We start from the raw sequence: 21408 nt of genomic DNA on the forward strand, positions 1-21408 counted from the left end.
CTTATTTACTTTGTCCTCTGTGCTGCAAGTTATTCTACAAATCTGATAAACCTTTTTTTTCTATAGTCTTTTCCAGAAATATAAAATGAAACTAAATTGTTCTCTAATCTAATACACCCCAAAGTATTCTATGTGTTGTTCTTTAAATGTCCTGTTGAGCTATGGAGCTCAATTTCAATCTTTACAAAAGATCTCCAGCTTCTCAATTTAAAATTATGGCTCCGAATTTGGATCTGCTACTCTGTGTTTCCTAGCCATTCATAGGTTCACCATGTTTTATATCTCTTAAGGAAATCAACAGGGCCTATGAAACGGAATCCTTCCCAAGACAGATTCTATGGGCTCATTTCATTAGTTCAAACTCAGTTCATTTGATCCTTTGCAATTGATGCCTTCTCAAAATCAGGCAGTGTTCGAGTAAGAAAAGCATACAATGTCCCTAATTCTTTTTTATAACTCAGTGGGGCTGGAGGAGAAGAGGGAGGAAAATGAGAAGCACTTCCTCAAATTGTATGAGTTCTTACTTTGGGTCTGCTGTGCCTTGATTCTCTCAGGAGTAAGCGTGCCACGCCAGGAAATGTCAACCCCAGTTGTTCAGCAGTCAAGCACTCTTAATCCATAAATATTATAGGTATAGATTTTTAAATATATACTTGCAAATATATCATGTACAGGATACTAATTTGTAATGCACTTTATAAATGTTTTGTAAATATTTATTAATATTTGATAATGGCCTTGTTAATGGTTATAGGAAATCAGGAAAGATGCCAGAAGAAACCTGATGGCCGTGAACTCCCCAGCTTCACTCTTCCTATGTTCCCTGATCTGGGGTTGCACTGGCAGGTATGCTCAGGAGCACAAACCAATTCATGACTTTTATTTTAACATTTTCCCTAAAGTTAGAAGTTGAGGGTACTATCAGACAAAATTAGGCTAAGGCTGCAGTCTTTAATCTGGAGAAGCCAATCATAAGTTTGTTTTGTAGTTTGGTCCAAAGTCTTCTTTTTCCCTCTGCATACAATTATCAGGCCCTGCACTAACCAATTTAATACTTAAAATTGCACATTCAGGTTGGTATTACCATTATCTTCATTTCATAGACTATGAAAGTAATGCACACAAATACAAACCTATTAGTTAGTGCCAGGATTCAAACAAAGGCAACATGATTCCAAAACATGAGCTCTTAAATATTACATGTTTCTTCCTCTAGTAGATGTTGATATACTATATTTTCAGTTTATGACCTGCTCATACTTTGGAGGGCTTAGTTAACCTTATGTGAAACTATGGAAAGGAAATTGTGCTATTGTGTTTTCTAAGTTGACAGATCAATAATGTTGTAGATGCTACATGGAAAATAACACATTGTAAGTGATACTGCAAACATCCATGAGTGGGAAAATATTAAGCAGAAGAACTTAGGGGCCTTGGAATACTGAACAGGCAAGAAGTAAGAAAGAGGAAAATATTATATGCTAATAATATGGAGAATAATTTTATTTTCTAGAAAAATAATATTAGGAATTTGTCTTTCCTTTTTCTTGCAGTATATTCTGTCCTGATCAATATCTTGATTTATCAACCTGCTGGTTCCAGATGTCTTCAGTTTGAGTTTTGTCATTGTTACCTGTCTAGGAGCTCTGAGTCCAGCTGAACAGGAAGAGAATTTACTCACCATCACTGATCTAATGGTATATGTGGCCAGTATACAGTGAACTTACAACAGAGACAGTAAGCCCATAAACTCCTGTGACCTCATTATGTTTATGTGACCTCTCTTCTTTAAAAAAGGAGACCAGAAATGTTTGCAAGACTCTAGTCCTGGTAGACTCCATTTTCCTTCCAAAGTTTATCAAAATGACAAAGCGTAATTGAAAACAGTTAATAAAGACTAATTAGAATCCAGTTTCTCTACCCCCATGGTGTTCTTCCTCTCTTCATCCCAAAACATGACTTTGCCATATTTTGTTATCAATATATTTTCTTTTCAACTGGGATTATTTGCTTTCTTACGTTTCACATGCGGACTTCTTGGAAATGGGGCTGGGGGATAGTGAGAAAGGAACAGAGGAGAGAGGGGGAGACAAAGTCTATCTCCTACTCTGTGAAATTCTCCTGTCCACACCTAGTCTCCAGACACTGAAACTTTTATGGCTCTCTTGCAGTGCTGCCTTATTCATTTTGGCGGTTGTTAGATGTTCTGGCTATATAAAATGTTCACCCTTGTAAGTCCTTAACCGTAGCAATAAATTAAGGTAAGAATTGCAGGGGAACCTGATAGACAAATGAATAGGTAGTAGTATATAGAGGAGATTTAACAATATCAGGAGATCCATTTTGGCAAAAATAATCTAATTCTTGTTGCTACCTGAGTAGCTGATCACTCACTATATTTCCACCTTCATATTTCCATACTCCTAGGCAGAAAAAACACATCAAATCCATTACAGCACATTATGAATAGTGGCCAGGGACTATGAGCTTATTAGCACTTGGAACAAATAAAGTGAAGTGGTTGAAAAAGATACAGTTGAAGTTGTAAAATTCCTAGAAGGGGCAAAGTTTCATGGTATTGCTCTTGGCAATAATTTCTTAAACAGGCCACCAAAAGTACAAGCAACAGAAGCAAAAATGGACAAATGGGACCACATCAAAGTAAAAAGCTTCCGCAAAGCAAAAGAAACAGCAAAATAAAAAGATACCTACAGAATAGGAGAAAACATTTGCAAACTGTTTATACGATAAGATGCTACTATTCAAAAAATAAGGAACTCCTACAACTTAAGAACAAGAAGATGAATAATCTAATATAAAAATGGGCAAATGATTCGAACAGTTACTACCTCAAAGAAGATAAACAAATGGCCAATAGATATGTGAAAAATGTTCAACATCAATAATGATCAGGGGAATGCAAGTGAAAACAAAGTAAAATATCACTTTGCACCTGCTAGGATGGCAATTATAAAAAAAAGATAGTGAATGTTGGTGAGGATGTGAAGAAATTAGAACACTTGTACACTGTTGGTGAAATGTAAACTGTGGAGAAACTCCCATATAATCTAGCAGTTACTTTTCTGGGTTTATAGCCAAAAGAATTGAAAACATGACACTGATGAGACATCTGTAGCCCCTTGTTTAGTGCAGTATCACTCACACTAGCCAAGATATAGAAACAACCTATAAGGCCATCAGCATATGAATAGATTTTTAAAAATGATTTAAAAAAATTTTTAAATTTAGATTAAATATATATATATATATGCACAATACATACACGCAATGGAATATTTTCAGCCTTACAAAGGAAATCTTACCAACTGATAAGATGAATGAATCTAGAGGATTTTAGGCTAAGTGGAATAAGCTAGTCACAGAAGGGCAAATGTCCATGATTCTAATTGTATGAAGTATCTGAAACAGACTCATAGATACAGAGTAGAATGGTGGTTGCCGGGGGTATGGGATATGGGGATTTGCTGTTCATTGGGTGTAACATTGAAGTTTTGCAAGATAGTAAGTTCTAGAGATTGCTGTGGAACATTCTGCATATACTTATCACTGTGCACGCACTTAAAAATTTGTCAAGAGGGTGTATCTCACGTATTCTTGCCACAACTTAAAAGAAAGGGCAAGAGGAGAAAAGAGAAGAAGAGGAATGTATCAGCATCTTGAGTTGAAAGTTGAAGTCAGCATCCTGAACTGAAATAGGGCTCATTCTGATGAAATTCTTTTAAAGGAACCAACAAGTGATGTTGTGGTACCCAGGGACTAACACGGTGTGAGGATGGCACTGCCTTTAGGCCTGAAGAGCAGGCAGAGGCAACAGTATTATTGAACTGATGTCAAAGGCAGGGTGAAGCTCTGCCTAGCAATATGGCAGTCATAAGGACACAACCAAAGGATAAACCGTGGAACTGAAGCACGAAGGGAGCAGGTGAAGTGCTTTAGGCTGGTGTCCTGGGAACTCTTATATTTTGGGCTAGGCAGAAACCAGAGAGCAACAATGCCTAGGTTCTACAGTTGATAAAGCTTGTCTCTAGGACAAAGTATAGAACAGTGAAGGGTAGACTGTGAATTTAGAGGTAGCAAATAGAGGAAAAAACCAAGTTATGAGAGTGAAAAAGAAGAGATGTCATATAAAGCATAATTTTGTACATTGATAGAACAGGCAGATACCCAAAGCTCATAAGGAATATAGACCTAAGAACTAGTTTCCTCATTTTTCTTTTGTCTCCATGTAGTAGCAAGATTTTGTTGAGTTAATGCAACTATTTCAAAGAATTCCATGTTGTCAGGAAGCATTTCCAATATCCTTGATTATTTTTGGATGAAAAAGAAAAAGTGTAGGTGAATCATTGAAAAATATTTAATCTGTGTTGCCATCAGTATTCAGTCTATGAGAAAGCTTTGAAAGGCTGAAAGTCATCTCTTCAGGAAAATAATCACACGGGGTATTTAGTTCCAACTATTTACAACTAAAGTATGCAGAGATTTATTTAGAAGCCTGGTTCTCTTTAGACATTTCCCTCTAAAGTTTAAGAGCAATCATATAGTTATTAAGGTGATATTCATGATGAAGGGAGTGAGTAACTCATCTCTCTTGAGGAGGAATATTTTGTGTTTGATTTTTCTGAATGCACAGGTGGGAATGTAGATGAGATATTTTTGAGAAAGCTAAATTGCAGAAATAAAATATTATTCTACTTTTAGTTTTAAAGCTACTGGTATAAGAAATGCTTCAGCAGCTTTATAGCAATTTTGACATGCTTTATTACTTTCACATCCATTTAGCTATGTGTATCTGGCATTTTTAATAGTTTTTGCAGACACAAGTGTAATGCTTGGTCATTTTGTTATTGTTTAGTAACTAAGTTGTGTCCGACAATCCCAAGGACTGTAGCCCATCAGGCTCCTCTGTCCATGAGATTTCCCAGGCAAGAATACTGGTGTTGCCATTTCCTCTTCCTGGGGATCTTCCTGACCCAGGGATTGAATTTGCATCATCTTCATTGCAGGCAAATTCTTTACCACTGAGCCATTTGGGAAGCCTGCTTGATTAGTAAAATTTCAGCTTACATTTTCAAGAGTTCAGAAGCAAAACTCAATTCATTTGACTAAAATAAAAGAGAACACAACACTGAAGGATTCTTAGTAGAATTTCAGAAAGGAGAAAATGAGGGAATAATAGCTACAGGTCTTGGGGCTTAAGTTGTTTTTTTTTTTTAATTGCAATTATTCTTCAAGATATATTTAAAATTTTTTATTCTATTACTAATTAGTTTCAAAAATGTTCAATTATTATTAAATTAGGCTTATGAGACATAAAATTGAGGCTGTTAAAAGACTCAAATATCAATTCGTATTCTAGAAGGAAGTGGATAGTAGAAATGGGGTTATAGAAATGAGTTTTAGTAAGCAGATTTTTTTACCATGATAATGGAGAAGGAGCATCCAGGGTAACTGATGAGATACAGTGAAGGATCTAACTTAGTAATATTGGAAAGCCTTTATCATCACTCCCGAGACTACAGAGGTGAGCAGAAGGGAGCAGTTATTGAAATGTTATGGTACAGAGTGAAGTAAGTCAGAAAGAGACAAACAAATATGATATATTAACACACATATATATGGAATGTAGAAAAATAGTGTTGGTGAATTTATTTGCAAGGAAGGAATGGATTCTCAGATACAGAGAATGGACTTGTGGACACAGGGTGGGAAGGAGAGAGTGTGATGAATGGAGAAAGTAGCATCGACATATACACAGTACCATGTGTAAAACAGATGGCTGATGAAAAGTTCTTATATAACACAGGGAGCTCAGCGCGGTCCTCTGTGATGACCTAGAGGGGTGGGATGGGGGGAGGAGGAAGGCTCAAGAGAAGGTAATATATGTGTAATTATGGAGGATTTGTGTTGTTGTATGGCAGAAACCAACACAGCATTGTAAATCAACTTTCCTCCAAATAAAAATAAATTAAAATTAAAAAAGTCTATGAAAGTAGTAAATTTGAGAGAGTAACTTTGCCAAATAATGTCTTTTGATTAGAGAAATACAGCCTCTGCTGACCCTCAGCCAAGCAAGGAGGGAGTTGGGAGAAATTATAGTCCTGATTTCGTCTCCTTCTCGCTGTTTTCCATAGCTGAACCAAATAGATGTACAGAGGAATAAAGCCAGAAGAATGTAATTACAGAGATCATTATAGGTACAGAATAGGGTAGAAAAGCTGGAAAAGTGTAGAGCATTTAGATGGAGAGTGAAAATCAGATATACACAGTAGAAGATGCATGCCTGTAGCAAAGGGACTCTAAGGTGTGGTTAACGCCTGCTAGAGCTAACATTTCTGCATGAGGATATATCTCAGGATGGTATTTACTACCAATAATTTTACCAAAGCAAGGCAGTAAAAATAAATTAATTTTTGAATTCAGTTCAGTCTGAGTTTCAAAGCTTTATCTCGGGCTCCACATTGAAGAGAGATACAGTTTTTCATAGGTAATCATTATTTTATAAAAAATAAAATAGAAACAGATGAAGAGTGGTGGTCAGCGTGGACTGATGTTATGTGAAGTAATAACTGGGAGACAGAGCCACAAATCAAGCTTGGACATTACATTTTCAATGTGATTGCCAGCAAAGCCCCTGAAATTTAGATCAAGTAGTGTTTGGAGATTCTGGAGTCAATACAAGGGTGCCCAGCCTATTTTCCATGAAGAGTGAGACATGGGTTTGTTTGTTTGCTTGTTTCTTGAGCCAATTTTTAAAGCTTTATAAAGATATAATTTTGGGCTTCCCACATGGCTCAGCAGTAAAGAACCTGCCTGCCAATGCAAGAAAAATGGGTTTGATCCGTGTGTTGAGAAGATTCCCTGGAGAAGAAAATGGTGACTCACTCCAGTATTCTTGCATGGCAAATCCCATGGACAGAGAACCTGATGGGCTACAGTCCATGGGGATCACAAAAGAGTTGGACACGTCTTAGCAACTGAACAACAACAACAATGATAACAGTGTTTGGAGAAGGCTTCACTAGAAATTAATGATGGAAAAGGAATATCACCAAGACAAATATCAAGGAATAACATGAAGAAAATATTTTAAGAAATAAAAGCCAAAGAGGAGACTGAAAACAAAGAAAGGAATCCTTGACTAAAATCAAGTACAAATGAAGTGTCAATATAATCAACTCATTTATATTAACTTCCATTATTTCTATTTCTGTTGGAGAAATCTGTGATATTTGAGGTTGTATATCTTTTTTGTTTCTGTGTGTATGTGTGTGTGTGCACACGTGTACACACACTCAAATGTGTAGCTATAATCTAGAATGTGGCATAGTTCCTGTCACCAGACACTAACCAACCATTGCTATGCTAAGTCACTTCAGTCGTGTCCGACTCTGTGCGACCCCACGGATGGCAGCCCACCAGGCTTCCCCGTCCCTGGGATCCTCCAGGCAAGAACACTGGAGTGGGTTGCCATTTCCTTCTCCAATGCATGAACGTGAAAAGTGAAAGTGAACTCGCTCAGTCGTGTCCGATTCTTAGTGACCCCATGGACTGCAGCCTACCAGACTCCTCCGTCCATGGGATTTTCCATGCAAGAGTACTGGAGTGGGGTGCCACTGCCTTCTCCATTAGTTGGCCTCATTTAAGTAAAATGTGTCATCTTTATTCAGACCAATTTAATGTAAAAATATTGAGTTCAATTCATGCAACTGTGAGAATTCCACACTTTCATTTTGCAATTGAAACACTTTATATCATAATGAAAAGAAAAACAATTGTGATTAACCAAAAGAATTTTTCAGATTTAGGTTATGGAAATGTAAAAAAAAAAAAAGTCCATCTCTATCTTGAAGTTGAAAAGGCAATTATAAAATAAGGAGCCAAAGTGAATGGTACAGAAAATATAATAAATGCTTTTGGAATTCAGAAGAAGCAGAGAAGATGAGAGTGAAGAAGAGAGTCTGGGAATGAGTTGGAGAGGTAGCAGATCATGACCCAGATAATACGGTGTGTTGAAGTTGGGAGTGCGATGGCATGGATATCCAGGAGCTCAAGCATTCTGGGAGGATGCTCTACATACTGCAATCTTAAGGGAACTGAAGAGTTACTGAGGGTTTCTCATGGGGGTGGCTATGCTTGAAGTACTGGGGTAGGAAGGATGATCTGCAGCAGGAAGGTGGAGACAATATGATCGTTGCCAGGCCTATCCTTAAACTCAAGCTTTTACAGATTATTACAATTACCTTCTATTAATGATTGGGAATAAGGACACGTGTTCCTGGACATTGTTGAAAGGAATAAATAAATTAACACACATGCAAGCAATTAGCATAGTGCTTGGAAACTCAACCAGCACATTAGTTATGGAACTTCCTTTCCTGGAGACTGAAATGGAGAGGATGAAGCAGATGATGAGAAAAGAGGGTGGTCAAAGAGAAGTTCCAGCCTGGAGTCAAGGGTATGACAGTCAAATTTTTGTGAAGCGACTTATTGGCAAATTTCTGCTCCTACTAGGCATCGCTATCATCGCCACAGAGAGGGAAAAGATGATTGGTTTCATTTATAACTTGGAACAACTCCAAATTTGAAGGAAGTTTCCAGTCTATAGTTTGGAATTTCCCTGATTTCTGCTGAGTTTCATATACATCCCTTAGTAGTCTAGGTCTCCTTGTTTATTTTTTTCTGAACATATCATAGAAGAATTGAGAAGCTGAGCACTGAAATTTTACTTAGAATTTGGCATAACAGTGTCACTCATGGTTTCTTTCCTCTCTTGGAATGATGGCTGGTGATCATTCGCCTCAGGTACACACCAAAAGCAACAGTCTACCGTGACTGTTTATTCCCTGTTGCTGGCCATACCTGATGAAAGAAAGAAGGATGGTACCCAGAAGCACTGGTGACAGAAGAATGCAGGACTATACGAAATGAGGGGAATGCAGAAGATGGGGGAAGACCCGGATTAAGGACGAGTGTTTTGCTACTCGCCGCATAGGAAAAGCCAATGTGAAGCAACTAAAGTAACACAAGGGAAGTCCTCTACATCAGAACTTATTCTCAGAAACACAGATTTTTTTTTTCCCCCATAACATCTGCAAGTGCATAAGTGCATAGTGTATTCTTTGGAGCAGGAAATGACAACCCACTCCACTATTCTTGCCTATAAAATCCCACAGACAGAGGAGCTTGGTGAGCTACAATTCATGGAGTCTCAAAGAGTCAGACATGGCTGAGCAACAGAGCATGCACAAATAGTGTATCCTTGGGAATTGAAATAGTTCATAAATGTAGTGCTTGCTGAGAAATTCTGTCAGATCATCAACTTTTTTTTTTTTTTTTACTCCTACGAGTAAAACAAATTTTTTCATTGCTCTTTAATTTTTCCTCCTTTGCCTAGAGTTCCTTGTGAAGGAGAAGCCCTGTTTGTCACCTTGTTCTGCCATCCAGCGGTCTGTTCTCTGCTCTCCTCTACTCTCCCGTTCTTCTTATCCTGTAACCACTACTTTTCCTTCTGATTGCGATTGGCTCATCTGCTAATTCAGGAATATGCTTATGTTCAGTTATCATCAAATACCCCTTAAGCAGCCCTCAGGAATATGGCCAAATGAACTCTTTCCTTGTTTGTTGTCCTTTTCTAAAAAGCATTCAGATCTTTTAAATTGTTTTTATTCACATTCCAGCCAGTCACCCAACCTATTTCTGAATATTATTTTCTAGGTATTTGGTGAAAGATAAGATTAGCTTGGAGCCATTTTAGTGTTCTTTGTTCTTAAGATATTAATGTAAGGCAGATGATTTTTAATATTCATATTTTGTTGCCTTATACTAATACCAATATTAAATTCTTATCACACACTGAACATGTAAAATGTGAGATATGTACACACATTGTTAAAACACACATGCATGCATGCTTAGCAGGGACTGTAGCCCACCAGGCTCGTTGATCCATGGGATTTTCCAGGCAAGAACACTGGAGTGGGTAGCCATTCCCTTCTCCAGGGGATCTTCCCAACCCAGGGATCGAACCCAGGTCTCCCACATTGCAGGCAGATTCTTTACTATCTGTATCATCAGTGGTGAGTTTTCCCTAAATTAAAATTCTAATTGATTTAAGTGTATCATTTATATTTATGATTGTTTCATAAACAATTATAATTCACTTTAAGAAGTAATAAAAAGAATTAAGCCAAAAATATGTCCTCTGGGAAGGACATGAAACCTAGACAGATCAACATGAGTTCTTCTAGATACATTGTTGTCCAAATAATTTAACATGAATCCATTTCTGTAAAATGGGCATGATAATTCTGTCTCCTTCTGTGTTGCAACATTTAATGAATGATTATGTGCTTTTGCATAATGTGTGTTCATATATTAATAGGTTAATAATGCACATTCTCAATGTACTTTAATAAAGGACATTGGGAGCTAATTAAAAGGAATGTAATTTGTGCTTTTGGGAGGAAAAGTGTTATCGAAGTGTAAATTAGGGAGGGAAGTGGCAGTTAATTCTATACAACGTATCTATTACCACACATTTGAGGCTTAACTCTAATTACAGATTGGACATGTGAGCAAACAGCATCTGGGGCACTTCCCCTCCTTCGGAAGGCCCTTCTCCACGTTTACAAAACTAGGCTACTCTTGTAATAACTGGGAGTATTAATAAGCCACTTTCTGCTCAGAACAAAAGGTTAGTGGGAAAAGACTCCTTTCAAAGTCAGCATATTGATGGTATTTATTGTTCTTTTTGGTAGACGGTATCTCCCCAACAAGTGTCATGGGGAGGCGGTTTATTATTCAGTCCTTTAGACTGAAGACAGTACTTTTGTGGCTTGATAACGCTACCTGGAAGAAAGGGCATTTACACCTGATGGAAGAGGCAAATTCTGCAGACAGATTTGTGCCTGTCTTCAAACCTTTCACCATCTGAATAACCCCTGAGGTTAAATAGCTGGTAGACATCTGTAGGCAGAAGTAAGAGAAATGAGATCATCAAGGAACGGTATCGTGCTTACAACATGTGGCGAGATGAGTGTTCTTCACCATCTGTTATTTGTGTGTGTATTTTATTATGTAAATGTTCGTACACACTGCATTCTAAACAAAGGAACATTACTTCCACTTTGTTGGTGCTGCCAAGCTTGCGTATGTGTCCTGGAAAAATAAAGAAAGTGGCAGACAGAAAATTCAGGGTTCATCTAGCCACTTGTGTCCCCACTCCTTTCACCAAGAGGGTGAGAGACTCTAAGTAGGTTTGATTCCTTTTCTACATCCTGTTCACAAAGACAAAGCTTGACTGTGAATGGAAAACAATGTCTTAAATACGACAGTTATGGTCTAAAGCTTCTTTTGCTGGCGTACACGGGGAGAAAAAAGATACTGGAAGCTCGGATGCTCTGGGATGGTTCCAATGTACACTAGTGATAAATCCAAGCTAGAAAATAAATTTGGACAGAGAAAACAGGCTCTGTTCAATTTTCTCTCATCTGTTTAATTCCTGGCACATAGCTCTGGGTCATGGGAAGGTTCTGGTGGGCTGCTGTCATTGTCTCCCCCAAAACAAGAGGGGTGTGTGTGTATGCATGTTTGGGAGGAATGAAAGTGAGGAGATTTGGGCGACATATTCTGGTCTAAATTTTCATAAAATTACCAATTTAAATTGAAATGTAATTATCCTAACTGGCATCTTTTTGGCAGCAGCTTAAAAAAAAAATCCCTCGGCTTTACTGTACCCAGCAAAAGCCCAGAGGAGTCCTGACACTGGCCTTTAATCAAAAGCTGAAAAGACACAAAAGCTTTCAGATAATCTATGCCAAGCTATCTTGGACAGCACAGAATTGCCTGGAGCACCCTTCTGGTGGCATTTAAAACACCTGGTGCCCTTAGAAAAAAAAACTACATCTGCGTCTGCAATTTCTCCTTCTGTAATTCCCTTAAATCTCTATCTCAACCGATTCTTCTATCTTTAAAAGTAGGGATGCTGCGGTGTCAGTAAAATAAAGCAATTTTATTTACCCAGAGAATGATACTTGTCATTGGCTATGCCTGGAGGTGACAGACTCAGGTGCCCATCTGCACAAACGCTTCCTCACTGTTTATTTCATGTGGATTAATATAATTAAACTATCATTGTGCTCACTGATTCAGCTCAAATTTTAATTTGATAATTGGGGAAAAGGTGTGCATTGGAAATGGAGGCAATTAATTGACACTTTAAATGCACTTGAACAGAAATAATTTAAGTTACACCATACTTAGTGGTGACTTATAATGTTGTGTTTATGCATATTCTTTCCTTTGGCTCCTATCATTAATGGATAGAGGTAAAGAATGTTACTCAGCCTAAATCCTTTTGATATTGGCAGTCTAATTCTGCAATTTGAAAATATTTTCCCTGCCACAGACAATTCCCTTCATTTCCTAGTCACTGGCTTCTCTAAAATAAAGACATTCTCACTTTGAACAACAATCTAATCATTCATAACTAGTCTCACATATATGCAACATAATTATTAAGATTGTCACATAATTTTGTCCATAGACAGCCTGATTCTCATTCTAACAAACATCTTGCACAAAGAAATAATGAGAATAAAAAAGACATAATTTCTCAACTTATAATGCCCGTCTTTCCCAGGATTTGGAAAGAAAAATAGCTGGTTCAATACTTAAGTTTTCTCCAATACTAGTTTTACTTTGATTTGTTCCAAGGGAATTTATATATTTTGGTGAACTCACTAAAACTTAAGAAGGAAACATATTTATAGATAAAGAAATTTTTTGGTGTTAATTATCTTCCATTTGGAAACAAATAATGCTTTCTTATTTTTTAAGAATTTAAAAACTAAAGCTAGTTTCTTTGAGCAGCTTGCAAAATCTTGTCACTTTGACTGGAGCTCTTCTATTCACGGAGTCTGATGCACTTTTAATCAAAACCGAAACAAATTCAATTTTTCAAAATGTTAATGACCACAAGTTATACCTGTAGTAAATAAAGTTACTTAGTAAGAATTAAGAGTTGTTTGTACAGAAGCCCTGAGAGGGCTTCTTCTTAATATAAAGTCTTGGAACAACCATTTTGCCTTTTAGATGAAAACTTATGCTCTTGCTTGAATCTATTCAATATTTTTAATATTCAGTGTAACCATGGGTGAACCTACAAAAGTTCTGGCAGGTCATTTCAGTTAAGCAGCCACACTCTTTTTATTAAAGCTGGAAACCTCATTAAAATAGGCTCTGTGAAGATTTTGTAAACTCCAGCTTTAAATCAAGGTTAGCAATATTCTCCAAAAATCTTTTCATATAAATGTGGTTTGGGGGGCATTTTTAAGTTTCTGAAAGTAAGAGCTGCTAAAGAGCCAACAATCAGGAAACAAAGAAAACAAACAAAAGAACAGACGAAGTGCACACACTTAACGCACATAGTCATGTTCATAACTGTGGATGACCCCCAAACAAACCTATTTCTCCTATCTTTTTCCCCATTATCTACTTATAGACAAAATTATCCAAAAACATATTTGATGAATCAGTTAATTTAATAGCTACGGAGAAAGAAAAGCATAATCTTAAACATAACCTTTAACCATACTTAAAGGGCACCCTTAGTTACTGAGCAGAATTGAAGTCTTCTGAAAGATCAGAGAATTTTAAAGATAGATAAGCACTGCTAGATTACTTGATCTGATAACCCAGCAACAGCAAAAGAGATTAGGGGCCAGAGATTAATGACTCTGAAAATCCAACAACTAGTTAGTGACAGAGACCAGGATTATAAAACAGATCTGTGGGCTCCCAGCTGAATACTAATTCTATGTGGTATTGTTGATTATTTCAACATTCCTGGATGAAATGCTGTCAGTTCAACGAACAATCTGATATCTAGATTAGTAAACCCATTCATAATTAGGACAATTTTTATTGTTTTGTTTCTTTCAGAAAAACCACGTTTTTACAAATCTAGATTCTTACTTTGTAAAATATCCTCATTTTCATCAATTCATTAAAAAGAGCACTGATACATTGCTGTTAATATTCTTGAAATTTGAAATAATCAACAATCCTTTTTCTGATTCCATGTTATTTGTTAATTAATCCACAGAAAGATCCTTCTCTTTTTAATTTTTTTTAAATTTATTTTTAGTTGGAGGATAATTGCCTTACAATATTTTGTTGGTTTCTGCTGTATAACCAGATAAATCAGCTACAAGTATACATATATTCCCTCCCTCTTGAGCCTCACACCCACCTCCACCCCACATCCCACCCATCTAGGTCATCACAGAGCACCAGCTGAGTTCCCTGTGAGAAAGATTCTTCTCTTTATCTCCAGCATTTTCTTCCCAATATTGAGAACATTTTTTTGAAAACTTCTTAATTACATAGAAGTGCTATTTAAGAAAGTGAAGATATTAAACCCTTAACTCACAAATAATGGCTAGTTAATAGGTAATTTTCTTTTGGTTCAGGCTCAATATCTTATTTAAACAATTTTTCTTTAAAAAAAAAAAATGGAGTATCAAGTCAAATGACCAACATATTTTGTTGACGCTTATTTAAAGGGCAAAGGACATCTCTCAAGAAGGAAACCCCAAATTCCTTAATTTGATTCTAGGTCAATTCAACAGAATTAGTGTCTAGTCTTGGTTTGGATTTATAGAAAAAAAAAAAAAAACATTTTTGATGAAGTTACTTATTTCAAACTAGCCAAGCAATTCATATACATACACAAACCAGTCAAGAAAGGTACAAGATAGAAATGAAAGTGATTAAATGGGCTGTACTAGTCCTAGTGGGTGTTAAACTGATAGTTTCTTATCTGTGGAATAATTGACTATATTTTGCATTAAAAATTTTTTTTTTCAGACTAAATATCAAAATAAATTGTGTGAAGAATGTAACTTCTGGTTCTGCTAAATAAACACTTTTTATGTGACCACTGTTTGACAAAAATAGTATCAGGCAAATAAAACACAGTGAGTTTATTAAGAAACTACAACCTAACAGTAGTAAGCATGATTGGCATGAAAAACTAAAGGCTGGGTCCCTCGTACTGTATGGGGATAATTGAGTAGGATATTTTCAAGCTGTGGATATTTGGAAATGAGCAAGGGATAGGTAGAAATGGTTTATATAAATTCAGTGCCTAGAATAAGACATAATGGTACTGAACAACCCACACATTACCTGTTGATATCAGTAATAGTTTGGGGGAATATTTAGAATTTTTTTCCCCAATACTGGAATATATGGTAGTTACTCAGAACTCCTGGTTTTATTTACAAAATTATTTCTTCTACTTAGGAAAAAAAAAAGACTGATACATTCAGCAAATTGCAATCTCAATTTTCAATGTGAAAATAACCTGAAGGTAAGTTGAAACAACTCACTGTGGCCACTACAAAAAAGTTGGCAATCATGTAAACATTCCCCTAATTTTCAAAACCTTAACTTTTAAACAACAGCTTTCACTTTGTTATACTATCTTCTCCTCTCTCTGTGTATTGCCGTTGGCCTGCTGTTTTATAGGCTTTCCAAGTGCGCAGGAAATTTGGTTGAGTTAGCAGTTTTGTTTTAATATATTCCTGGAAATTTTATCTTCAGCAGTTCTGCATGCTTTCAGCGAGTGGCTAAAATGGATGCAGGTTTTCTAAATCTGATCAGGTCAGAATGAATAGCACCATTGGCAGCAAGAAAAAAATCATGTAACAGCAGGTTGAGATGGCACAGAAGAAACACACGTGTGTTAATTTGCCATCTTCCCCCCACTTTTAGTTTCATTGTCATAACATCAGAGGGAAGATTTCAGGCACCGAAGCTGCCATGCCACTTCTGAAAGTCTTAATAATTGCTCTGACAACTCAGAGGCCTGTTAAACCAAGAGGTGCCATGCCTGCTTGACTCCTTTTCTAAAGGACTGCCAGTGGCAAAGACAGGTGCTTCGGACAGCGTCATATAGTGAGTGGTGAAACCTCTCTGATCAAGTGTTTGTCTATTTACTAGCTTCTTCTGTGGTCATCAGATTATACATGCTGTCTCAAGAGTGTCTTAACAGAATGGATGCCAGGGGAAGAATTAGGAGAGTAGAACTGATATATATACACTGTCATGTGTAAACTAGATCTAGCTAGTGGCAAGCTGCTGTATAGCACAGGGAGCTCAGCTCAGTGCTGTGATGAGCTAGAGGGCAGGCATGGGTTGGGACAGGGGTACAAGAGGGAGGGGATATATGTGTATATATATATGTATATACATATACATGCATACATACATATACATACATACATATATTTGTTTTATATATATACCTGATTCATTTTGTTGTAATGTGGGAGACCCGGGTTGCCTCCCTGGGTCAGAAAGATCCCTGGAGTAGAAAATGACTACCCACTCCAATAGTCTTGCCTGCAGAATTCCATGGACAGAGGAGCCTTGTGGGCTACAGTCCTTGGGGTTGGAAAGAGTCATGTCTGACTGAGCAACTAACACTTTCATAGCTGATTCACTTTGTTGTACAGCAAAAACTAGCACAACATTGTAAAACAAGTATACTCTAATAAAATATAAAGTAAAAAACAAGAATGAATGCAAGGGTAGCACTCACTCTGCAGTCTGCAAGCTGAATTGAGGTATTGTGTGTGCTTCACTCTAATTTCAGTGTTCAGTGTCCAATTGCGAGCTGATGTGACTTCCTACAACACCTCAAGTAATGAGAACCATCTCTGCCTCAGAGTCCCCACAAGAAATTACTAGTACAGTTTCCAGACTGATGATGAGGTCAACTCTCACTGAGGAATCAGCCTTTCCTCTGTCCAGGGCCACCTCAGTGTAGAACATCCAGCTGCAAGAATGTTGACTTTTATTTATCAGGTGGGACAGATATTGTCTTGGCCATATCATTAGAAGAAAGGAACCCATAGTTTCCCCTTCAGTTAAAAGTCTGCAGAGCTGAAATCAACTTGCAATTTAAATTGTATTCCCAAAGAGTTTAGATAGTACGTTTTGTTTGAGACCGAGAGGCAGAGAACTCTGAGATAAAAGCTATTGTTTTATGTGTTAATAAGGATAAGAATGGCTTTTCTGGAGCTAATAGTGCTCCTCTGAATCACTGTCTTATTTACAGTGGAGGAATGTCGTAGATATCATATTTCATCAGCCATGATGGCTTGATTATGTTCCGTGAATAATTGCAGTATCTTTTCATCTCCCTTTTGTTATAGGAAACCTTTATAGTAAAGGCTTTTAAATATGCAGTGGGAGTGTGTAATTCAAGTATCAAGTCTAACGAGAAATTGTTTTGGCAAGTTCAGAACCCTCTCGAAATTCATGGGTTTGGAGTTTCATATCTAATTGGAAACTTTAAATGTTGGAATAGGCTTGCTGTTAGGAAAACAGTGTAAAGCTTTTAAGCAAGGGGTTGGGGGGTATGCTTTAAGAAGTACTCAGTAGGATTCTGTGACATTCAAATTATGTTTATTTAAAAACAGAAACTCCTGTGTTCTGATGTCTTAACATAAAGAGAGTCAAAATTACATACATGGCTACAAGAATTACAAGGCTTTGAAAAATTGCTGTGCAAAAGGCTCTGAGTTGAGCCAAATAATTAAAAAATACCTTGAGAGTATCAAAGGTGTAATGGAGATTCTGGTCAACATGTTACCATTTGCTAGAAATTTTTTCTCAAGAGTACGTGACAGCCGTGTAAAGATCTGATTTAGGATTTACATTCCTAACTTAGCCTGTCCTGAAATCACTGACTGCTGCTTTCCTAGGTTTTCCAGGGATAAGAACAACCTTCTCTCCTTTTTAGAATTTTTTTTTCTAGTTCTCAAATTTGAACTTTCATCTGTACCACAAAATAGGCAGATTGGTTATGCCAAGTGGTCAAACAAACAACCAAACAAAAAAAAACCCCTAGAACATCCTCTGTCTCTCTGCAGCTTCTGCATGTTCAGTGCAAATGACTCTCATATGGTTTAACCTTAGTGACCTTATTATGTCTATTGAGTCAGAAGAATCCCTTCTAACCATTAAGCTTAGAAGGAAGTTGCTAATACAAAACATCATACTGTACAGATAAAGCTAGTTTTAAAAACTTGCTTCTTGTCAGGAACAAGCAAAAAATGCTTTGGCAGCATGTGCCAAATTGGGTTTTTGGAAAAATAGGTCTCGAAGATGGAAATAATTAAAAAGAAAGTCTTGAGTCGGGTGGCTCCCTGGTTATATAAACATATGCTTGATGTCCATTTTGGAGTTTCATGCTTTCATTTTGATCAAGTTTAATTTATCTGTTCTTGTACATGAATCAAGCATTTTACATCTTATCAAAGATATATTTACCTATCTCATGAACACAAGGACTTTCCCCCCTTATTTCTTTTAGGAGTTTTTTTATTTTTGATACTGGGTAATAGAAATCATTTTGGATTAAGTGTTGAATATAGTATTGGTATGGATCAATGTTCACTTGCCTAAGTAAATATCCAGCTATTGCAGTGTTATTTGGGAAAAGAAATTTTATTCCCTCATTGAGAAGCCTTTATTCTATTTTTTTTTAAATCATTGGGCCAGTTATGTTTGGATCTATTTTTGAACTCTATCCTCTTCCATTTATCTATATCTGCATTTTTCTGCAATGCTACATTCTCTTGATTACTGTATATTTATAGTAAGTCATTAAATCAAAACATTGAAGTTCTCCAATTTTTCCCTGTTTTTACAAAATTGCTTTGGATATTCTTGTTTATTTGCATGTTCATAAAAAAATTAGAACCAACTTGTCAACTTCTGCAAAAACATGCTAGGATTTTGGTTGGGATTGCACTGAAATTATAAATTTGGAGAAAGCAGATTTCTTAACAATGAAAATGTAACCAGATACAATTAGCAAAATCACAATATTAACATTAATATAACATTAGGTCATTTATAGGCCTTACTCAAATTTTATCAATTGCTCTATTAATCTTTTCTTTTGGACCTTGATCTAGCCAAGGTCACACATTGCAGTTCATTGTTCTGTCTCCTTAGTCTCTTATTCTGGAAGAGCCTCAGTCTTTCTTTGCCATTTGTGTCCTTGACCCATTTGGAGAGTATTGGCGAGTTATTTTGTAGACCATCTCCCAATTTTGGTTTGTCTGAAGTTGCCTTGTGATTAAATTCAGATTATTCATTTTCAGAAAGAAAACCTTAGGAATCATGCTGTATGAAATAGAGGCTGTCTATCTCTATACTAGTGATATTAACTCTATCACTTGGTAAGGGTGGTGTCTCCCATTTTCTTTACTATAAAGTTACCTTTTTTTTTTCTTTAAATTAATAGATTTGTTGTAGGGGATATCTTCCTTCAGATTAGATGTGTTTTGTTAATACATTTTCAAAATTGCTGACCCTTTAATCTCTATTTCTTTTAAGCCTATCCAGTGGATTTTTTATTTCTAATATTGACATTTTTTATTATAAGTTTTCCAGTTTTCAGGATCTGCAGAGATATCTTATGCTTTCATTCATTACAAGTCTTATTTCTTTCTGTCACTGGGCATAATTATAACTGCTTCTTTCAAGTTCTTGTCTAATAATTCCAAAAGCTGTTAACCTTGGGGTTGGCATCTGTAGTTTTTTCCCTGGAGACTGGATCACATTTTCCTGGTTATGTATATGTAACTAATATTGGACTGTATCCTGGACATTCTAAATATTAGGCTGTGGAGAATCTGGATTCTGTTAGATTGCTCCAAGAAGTGTTGATGCTTTTGTTTTAGCAGGCAATTAACATAGTTAGACTCAAAGTGCAAATAGGCGTGTCTGTGGTGGGTGGCTGCTTAGATCTCAGATCAGTTTCTTGAACCATAGCTATAGCTTTCCATTTGCCCCATTCAACATGTGGTTCAGTGGTCAGCCAGAGACTTGGGCCGAGTTTACACGTAGACATTAAAACAGTCTTTCCCTGGCGCTCTCCTCTCTGATTCCCACTTTCTGCTAACTCTGGTTGCTCTGTATTTCTTGCCCTGTTTGCTTAGTCGGTAAGCTAGTGGGCTGTCTAGCCATGCTGGAGTCCTCCCTGCACCACTGCCGCTGTTACGGACACTGCCTTAGGACCGAACTGCAAAAAAAAAAAGTGGAATTCAATCTACGTGGTGGCTTTTCCCAAATTTTATATCTACTCCCAAATCTCCCTATGGTATTTCAGTCACTAGAACTCTCAGATAGTTATGACTATAATTTTTCCAGGTCACAGGGACTTTATTTGTATAGGAGGATTGCTTTGTTGGATGGTCAGTTCTCCATTACCTTGAAGACTTCAGAGATGTGCTGGGGGGACTTACCTGGCAGTCCAGTGGTTAAGACTTCGCCTTCCAATGCAAGGAGTATGGATTCAGTCTTAGCATGTGGGAGCTAAGATCCCACATACCTCACAGCCAAAAATCCAAAATGTAGAACAAAAGCAATATTGTAACAAATTCAATAAAGACTTAAAAAAAAATGGTCCACATCAAAAAAAAAAAAAAAAAAAAAGAGGTTGGGTACTAGATTATTCATGGTGAAAGATGTTGTCTTACATATGGTAGATAGCAAGAATAAAGGCAAAGGAGTAAAGGAAATATATACCCATTTCAATGCAGAGTTCCAATAACCACAAGGAGATAGGAAAGACTTCCTCAGTGATCAATGCAAAGAAAGAGAGGAAAGCAATAGAATAGGAAAGACTAGAGATCTCTTCAAGAAAATTAGAAATACCAAGGGAACATTTCATGAAAAGATGGGCAGAATAAAGGACAGGAATGTTATGGACCTAATACAAGCAGAAGATATTAAAAAGAGGGGGCAAGAAAACACAGAAGACGGATACACAAAAGAACTTCATGACCCAGATAATCACGATGGTGTGATCACTCACCTAGAGCCAGACATCCTGGAACATGAAGTCAAGTGGGCCTTTGGAAGCATCACTACGAACAAAGCTAGTGGAGGTGATGGGATTCCAGTTGAGTTATTTAAATCCTAAAAGATGATGATGTGAAAGTGCTGCCCTCAATATGCCAGCAAATTTGGAAAACTAAGCAGTGGCCACAGGACTACAAAAGGTCCGTTTTCATTAAATCCATAAGAAAGACAATGCTAAAGAATGTTCAAATACACAATTGCACTCATCTCAATGCTAGCAAAGTTATACTCAAAATTCTCCAAGCCAGGCTTCAACAATACATGAACCATGAACTTCCAGATGTTCAAGCTGAATTTAGAAAAGGCAGAGGAACCACAAATCAAATTGCCAACATCTGTTGGATCATCAAAAAAGTGAGAGAGTTCCAGAAAAACATCTATTTCTGCTTTATTGACTTCTCCAAAGCCTTTGACTGTGTGGATCTCAACAAACTGTCGAAA

This window comes from Bubalus bubalis, chromosome 1 (genome assembly GCF_019923935.1).
Source record: "Bubalus bubalis isolate 160015118507 breed Murrah chromosome 1, NDDB_SH_1, whole genome shotgun sequence".
Taxonomy (NCBI): Eukaryota; Metazoa; Chordata; class Mammalia; order Artiodactyla; family Bovidae; genus Bubalus; species Bubalus bubalis.